Raw genomic sequence first — 7,924 nt, 5'->3', positions numbered from 1 at the left:
TAGTTTTTCTGTGTATAGTATCATACCATCTGCAAATAGGGACAGTTTAACTTCTTCATTGCCAGTTTGGATGCCCTTTGTTTCTGTTTTTTCCTTATTGCTCTAGCTAGGACCTCCAACACAATGTTAAATAGGAATGGTGATAAAGGGCATCCTTGTCTTGTTGCTGTTCTCAAGGGGAATGTTTTCAGCCTCTCTCCATTAAGAATGATGTTGGCCGTTGATTTTGTATAGACCATCACCATCATCATCTCCATCATTATTATCATCATCACTGGCAGCATCATCATCACCACTATCATCACCCATCACATTCTCACCATCATCATCATCATCACCATCATCCCTACCATCATCAGCACCATCATCATCATCATTTATCTTTATCATTATCACAACTATCATTATCATCATCATCAATATCACAATTCTTTGCTGATTATCTTCAGGGACAGAATAAGGGCTACTAATGGCTAATACCAGTGCTGACACCCCAGAGAAACAACTTCACATTCCTGCATTTGGGGTCTTCAAGCTTAAAAACATTCTCCTCAGCTGCTCCTTCTAATGAAGCCTGCCAGTCATAGGTCCCACAGATCCAGATTCCCAACATTCACATTTAATATCACTAACTGAAACTCCCTTGCTCGTTAATTAATATAGAGGCAACAAAGCACAGTGTTTAAGTGTACAAGTCTGGAATCAACATGCTTGGGTTTAAAATCTGGCTTCACCATTTACTGACTGTGTGGCCTCGGGACAGTTATTTCATTTCTTTGTACCTGAGTAGCCTTCTCTATAAAACAGAAGGAAACCTGCTACTTAGTAAACATCCCCCATTCTTAAATTTGAACAGATGACCAAAACTTGCAAGACATATAAAGAAAACCATCAGCCTGAAAGATAAACAAGACCAAAACAAATTGACACCTGAAGAAATAGAAATAAGAGAACAGCCATGAGGGCTCCATCTCATTGTTCAGGTCTCAGAATAAATATCACCTCCTCAAAAAATTCTCCCATGATTTCCTCCTTCTACATAGCCCCTAGCCACACCGTATATGCAGTGAAAACTGTGAGATCCAGAACCCTACTGGACTATCTTTTTTATTGGGATCACCCAAGTTTTTCACCTTTGAAAGGGTGCACTCTTATCACTTCTCTATTGCTTTTTTAGTGGAAAATGTTTGACTTTTCCTTCTCTGACAGGTTTTTGTATTGCATGGCTCCAGCTATCACAGGTTTTACTGTAACATCTTTCATAGCCATTATCACTACCCAAAATCCTTTTGTTTATTTGGAAAACAATATAGCTTAGTGAGGGTGGCACAAATGGTTAAGCATTTGACTACTAGCTAAATGTTAGTGGTTCAAACTCAACCAGTGGTGTTACAGAAAGACCTGGCAATCTGTTTCCAAAAGGTCACAGCCTTGAAAACCCTGTGAGGCACAACCCTACTCTGCATACATGGTGTTGCCATGAGTTGGAGTGGAGTCTACAGCGACTAACAACAACATATCTTAGTGATAAAGTGTACAGACTCTACAGCCAGAGTGCCTTGCTTTAAATTCTGGCTGTACCCCTTGGTTGGCTAAGTGGCTTTGAGCAAGTTATTTAATCTCTTTGTGTCTCAGTTTTCCCTCCTATAAAATGGGGCCAATAATAACCCAATCTCATAGAAAAGTTTTGAAGATTGAATATGTTCATATATTTAAAGAACTTAGAGCAATGCTAGGTGAGAGTTCGATATAACTATTAGTGTATCTTTTCTGCTTCCCTTCCTCTACCCCCAGAATATCAGCCACAAGAGCACAAACCTTGTCTGTTTGTTCACTGCTGTATAACAGGGCCAAGCACATAGTAAACTAAACCCATTGCCTTTGAGTTGATTCCAACTCAGAGCAACCCCATGTGTTACAGAGTAGAACAGATCTCTCTAGGTATTTTTGGCTGTAATCTTTAAGGAAACAGATCACCATGTCTTTCTTTTGTGGCACCACTTGATGGGTTTGACTGCCAATCTTTTTGTTAGTAGTCAAGCGCACACAGTTTGGGTCACTTGCCACATACTAGATGCTCAGAACATACTTGTCAAATGAATGACTATGAAGAATATTGCCCTGAGGGATGACATCCCCTGAGCTGAGTGATTTTGTCAAAGTTTCCCCAATGAAAGTGTTTGCAGTGTACAGCCTAAAATCATGGTCTCTTGGCCGGACAGCCTCACTTTTCCCTGTGTCCCATTTCCATCCCAGATTGCCCCAGAAGAAAAGTAGACTGAAGCCCCACTTTGTGCTGTGGTTGCACGGTTCAAAGGGGAACCTTCTCTTCTTCCCCTGAGTTTTTAACAAAAAAGGGTGTGAAGAAGGGAGGGAGGGCCAGTATTGCTCAATGCTGGCAGAGTATCATAGCCCTTTATGCTGGGTTGCTGGCAGTAAATAAGGACAGTGTGGAAAACCCCTATTTGTTCCCTTGCTCTAAGGTAAAGAGAAGTTGGTCTGGTTAGATTGTCACTGTGTGTCTCTCCCTCTATCTTCTTTCACAAAAAAATCTGGTTCCCATCTGTTACCATTTTCTTTCATTGTACCCAATCAACAGGCTTTTACTTCTATTCTCCCCTCTCTCTCCTCTTTGTCATTCCTTCTCTTCTTTTCTCTTCCCTCTCTCTTCTCTTCCCTCTCTCTTTTTCCTTCTCTTCTCTCTGTCCCTGCTTTTCACTTCTCTTCCTTTTCTGTCTTCTCTCCCTTTCTCCCTCTTCTTTTCTCTTCCATCTGTCTCTTTAATTAAAAAAGATGACCATCTCTCCTCTTCTCTTTCGCCTCTCTCTCTTCCTTCCTTCCTTTCTCTTCTCTTCTCTTCCTGCCCTGTCTCTTCTCACCCCTTTCATTCTATTTCCTTCACCTTCCCTCCCCACCTTTCCTCCCTTTCTCTCTGTTTCTCTGCTTCTTTCTTTTCCTTTTCTCTTCTCTTCTCTTCTTTTTCTTCTGTCTTCTCTTCCCTTTCTCCCTTCTTTTCTATTCTCTTCTTTTTTTGTCTTCTCTTTTCTTACCTCTCCCCCTGTAATTAAAAAAAAAGTTAACCATCTATCCTAATCTCTCCCCTCCCTCTCTCTTTTCTTACTTCCCTTCTATTTTATTCTCTCCTCTCTTCTCTTCTTTTTTCCTTCTCTTTTCTTCACTCTCCTTTCTCTTCCCTCCTCTACTTTCCCCCCTCTCTCTGTATCTCTCTCTCCCTTGCCTTTCTCTCTTTCTTTCTCCCTCTAAGATTCCCAATAAAGCACCTACCAAACCCAAGGGCCTCTTCCCATTCTACCACACAAAAGTTACCATCGAATAATTTTCATGAAAGCTGGACTTTCTGGAAATATTGAGGCTGGGCATGAAACTACTTCCTTGAGATAATCACTAAATCTTAAACCAAAACTGTTCCCTGGAGTCTTCTTTAAGTAATATAATAGTTTAGTGTAATCAGTAAATTATGTTTACCTTGAGCATTGTGCTCTTTTAAGGAATTATCTATATGGGATCAAACTGACAACAGGAACTTGAAAGATTAGATGAGAAGTTTAGGGGACAGTGAATTTATGTAAAAGGTGGACGAGTAGTTTGGCAAAGGATAGTGAGGATAGTTGCACAACTTGAAGAATGCAACCAATGTCACAGAATTTTACATGTAGAGATTGTTGAATTGATGTATGTTTTGTTGTGTATATTTTCACAAAAGATTATTTTCAATTAAAAAGAAGTAACCATCACTGTTTGGGCACCTGAAAACAAACAAACAGAAAACCTCTTACCATCTAGTTGATTCCACCCCTATAGGACAGAGTAGAAATGCCCCATAGGGTTTCCAAGGAGTGGTTGGTGGATTCAAACTGCCGACATTTTGGTAACAGCCAAGCTCTTAACCACTACGATTCCCAGTTCCAGGCACATTCCCAATTAATTTTAATTTAATCATCACATGAACCTGATGAGGTAGGGGTTTTTCCCTACCCATTTAATAAAAGAGGAAACTGAGGTTTGTCCAAGATCATTCAGACCTGTCATTTGAAACCAGGACCCTCTGAATCCAGAGTCTAGAGCTTTAAACATTTAATCTTCCGTAACCCCTCCACTATATCTGACCACTGTGCAGCAACACTACCATCCCATTTCAAAACCCCAACCCAAAACAGACCCACAAAATCACATGAACTTGGAGGTCTGTCAAAGATGTCACTTTGGTGACTAAGGTGCACCTGACACAAGCAATGGTCTATTCAGTCACCTCATATCCATGTGAAAGACGGACAATGAAGAAGGAAGACAGAAGAAGAATTGATGCATTTAAACTATGGCATAGGTGAAGAATATTAAATATATCACGGAATGCCAGGAGATGAAAAAAAATCACTCTTAGAAGACATACAACTAGAATGCTCCTTAGAAATGAGGATGATGAGACTTCGGCTCACTTACTTGGAATATATGATCAGGAAAGATCAATTGCTAGAAAAAGATATCATGTTTGGTCAATTAGAGGGTCAACGAAAACAAGAGAAACCCACAATGTGATGGGTGGACACAGTAGCCACAACAATGGACTCAGAAATACAAATGATCATGAAGATGGTGCAGGACCAAGCAACATTTTGTTCTGTTATACATAATGTTGTCATGAGTTGGAGCCTAGTTCACAGCAATTAACAACAGTAATGTCTTAGTTAAGGTCCCACAGATGCAGATACTAAGACAAGGATTCATGAAAGTGACCCTGGGGAGGGGGGGCAGACAGCACAGTAGGGGAGAAGTGAGACAGAGAAGGAGAAAGAGTCAACACTGGATGTTATCGAGCAAGTTATATGGTGAGCAACTGGAGCTTAATTCCCTTTGGGGACCTCATGGAGGCAGCATACAGCATACTCCTCAGAGTTATCCTGAGGGAAGAGGAAGCTGGGGTATTAATACACCATCTATTTTTTTTTTTTTTTATCATTAGTCAGAAACCCTGGTGGCGTAGAGGTTAAATGCTGCTAACCAAAGGGTCGGCAGTTTGAATCCGCCAGGTGCTCCTTGGAAACTCTATGGGGCAGTTCTACTCTGCCCTGTAGGGTCGCTATGAGTCGAAATCGACTCGACGGCACTGGGTTTGCTTTTTTTTGGTTTTTATCATCAGTCACTGGTTAAAGGTTACTCCCAGGGAGTGTCAACTCCATGACACTTCAGCCTACCCTCTAGGCAAACAGGGCAGGCTCCAGAGCTAAATTCTGCTGATAACAAATCTCCAGTGCTGGCAAACAGAATCAGGCTAATGTGCAGTGTGGTATTGAGGGTCAGGGATTGTGGGCAGGCACCAACAGCATCGGCCAGGGATTACAAATGAGGTGCAAAGGCCATCCCCAAGGTCTTGGAAAGATAATCCCTACTTGTTTTGCATGTCCCCTTTTGCTATCTGGAATGCACAACACCCAGCTTGGGTTTATTCTTTGGGTACTGAGGCTCTTCACTGCCCATGGCCCTCACTTTTCCCGGCACCCCATTTCCAGCCCCGGTTGCCCTACAAGAGAAGCAGACTGAAGCCCCACATTGTGCTGTAGTTGCTTGGTTCAAAGGGGAACCTTTTCTGCTTCCCCTGGGTTTTTAATACCAGAGGGTTTGGGAGGGGATGGTGGAGCCACGGTTGCTTAATGCTTCCACAGCATAATAGCCCTTTGTGCTGAGTCACTGGCTCTAAATAAGAACAGCGTGGGAAACTTCTTCTTGTTCCTTTCTCCATACTGAAGAGAAGTTGCTGTGGTTGGATTGTTCCTGTGTGGGTCTCTCCCTTGTACTTCTCCCTTTCCCAAACACCATCTGGCTCCCGTCTCTTATCACTTTCTCTCATTGCACCCTACAAATGGGCTTGTATCTCTCTTCCTCTATCTATCTCTTGCCTTTTCTTTCCCCTTCCCTTTCCATTCTTTTTCCGTTTAGTCCCCTCCTTTCCTCTCACTCTCCGTCTGTCTCTTTCTCTCTTCCTCTAAGATTTCCAATAAAGCAAGTCCAAACTGCAAAGGCCTCTACCCAATCTGCTCCACAAAAAGTGCCATCACATAATTCTCATGAAATCTGAACTTTCTGAAACCATTAAGGCAAAACTATTGTCCTGAGATAATCTTTAAACCTTACATCAATACAATCACCTGAAATCTTCTTTAAACGAAACATTTGTGTTTACTTTGAGTATTGTGCTCTTCTAAAGAATTATATATATGGGATCAAATTGAAAACAGCACCTTGAAAGCTTAAATGAGAAGCTGAGGGGGCAGGGAATTTATGTGAAAGGTGGAGGGATAATTTAGCAAAAGATAGTGAGGATGATTGCACAACTCAAAGAAGGCGATCAATGTCACGGAATTTTACATGTAGAAATTGTTGAATATAGTGTATATTTTGCTGTTCGTATTTTCACCAAAAACTTTTTTCAAGTAAAAAAAAGTAGCCATCCTGAATCAGTCACTGTTCCAGGCACATTGTCAACATATTTTAATTTTATCATTACATGACCCTGAGTAGGTAAGGTTTTTCCCCTACCTGTTTAACAAAAGAGGAAACTCAGGCTTGTCCAAGATCACTCAAATCAGTGATTTAAACCCAGGACCCTGTGGCTCTGGAGTCTAGAGGTTTCTCCTTAAGCTCTCCAGTATATCTGACCACCCCACAGCAAAACCATCATCCCATTCCCAAACCTCCAACCCAATGCACACATACACATACGATCACAAAAATATGCAGGTATTGCAAAGATGTCGCTCTGATGACTAAAGCGCACCTGACCCAAGCCAGGGTCTTTTCAAATGCCTCATATCCACGTGAAAGCTGGACAATGAAAAAGGAAGGTAGAAGAAGAATTGATGCTTTTGAGATGTGTTGGTGAAGAATGTTGAATATACCATGGAATGCCAGAAGATCAAACAAATCAGCCTTACAAGAAATACAATTAAAATGTTTTTGGGAAGTAAGGATGGTGAGACTTTAGCTAACTTACTTTGAACAGGTGATCAGAAAAGATCAATTGCTAGAAAAGGACATTGTGGTTGGTAGTTGTTGTTGTTAGGTGCCGTCGAGTTGGTTCCAACTCATAGCAACCCTATGCACAACAGAAGGAAACACTGCCCAGTACTGAGCCATCCTTACAATCATTGTTATGCTTGAGCTCATTGTTGCAGCCACCGTGTCAATCCACCTCGTTGAGGGTCTTCCTCTTTTCCGCTGACCCTGTACTCTGCCAAGCATGATGTCCTTCTCCAGGGACTGATTCCTCCTGACAGCATGTCCACAGTATGACAGCATGTCCAAGGATGGCAGTCTTGCCATCCTTGCTTCTAAGGAGCATTCTGGTTGTACTTCTTCCAAGACAGATTTGTTCATTCTTTTGGCAGTCCATGGTATATTCAATATTCTTCTCCAACACCACAATTCAAAGGCGTCAATTCTTCTTCGGTGTTCCTTATCCATTGTCCAGCTTTCGCATGCATATGATGCCATTGAAAATACCATGGCTTGGGTCAGGCACACCTTACTTCAAGGTGACGTCTTTGATTTTCAACACTTCAGAGAGGTTCTCTGCAGCAGATTTACCCAATGCAATGCGTCTTTTGATTTCGTGACTGTAGCTTCCATGGCTGTTGATTGTGGATCCAAGTAAAATGAAATCCTTGACAACTTCAATCTTTTCTCCGTTTATCATGATGTTGCTCGTTGGTGCAGTTGTGAGGATTTTTGTTTTCTTTATGTTGAGGTGCAATCCACACTGAAGGCTGTGGTCTTTGATCTTCGTTAGTAAGTGCTTCAAGTCCTCTTCACTTTCAGCAAGCAAGGTTGTGTCATTTGCATAACGCAGGTTGTTAATGAGTCTTCCTCTAATCCTGATGCCTCATTCTTCTTCATGTAGTCCAGCTTC

Source organism: Elephas maximus, chromosome 3 (genome assembly GCF_024166365.1).
Source record: "Elephas maximus indicus isolate mEleMax1 chromosome 3, mEleMax1 primary haplotype, whole genome shotgun sequence".
NCBI classification, from domain to species: domain Eukaryota; kingdom Metazoa; phylum Chordata; class Mammalia; order Proboscidea; family Elephantidae; genus Elephas; species Elephas maximus.
The sequence above is the reverse complement of the archived record's forward strand: the minus strand, read 5'-3'. Positions refer to the sequence as shown.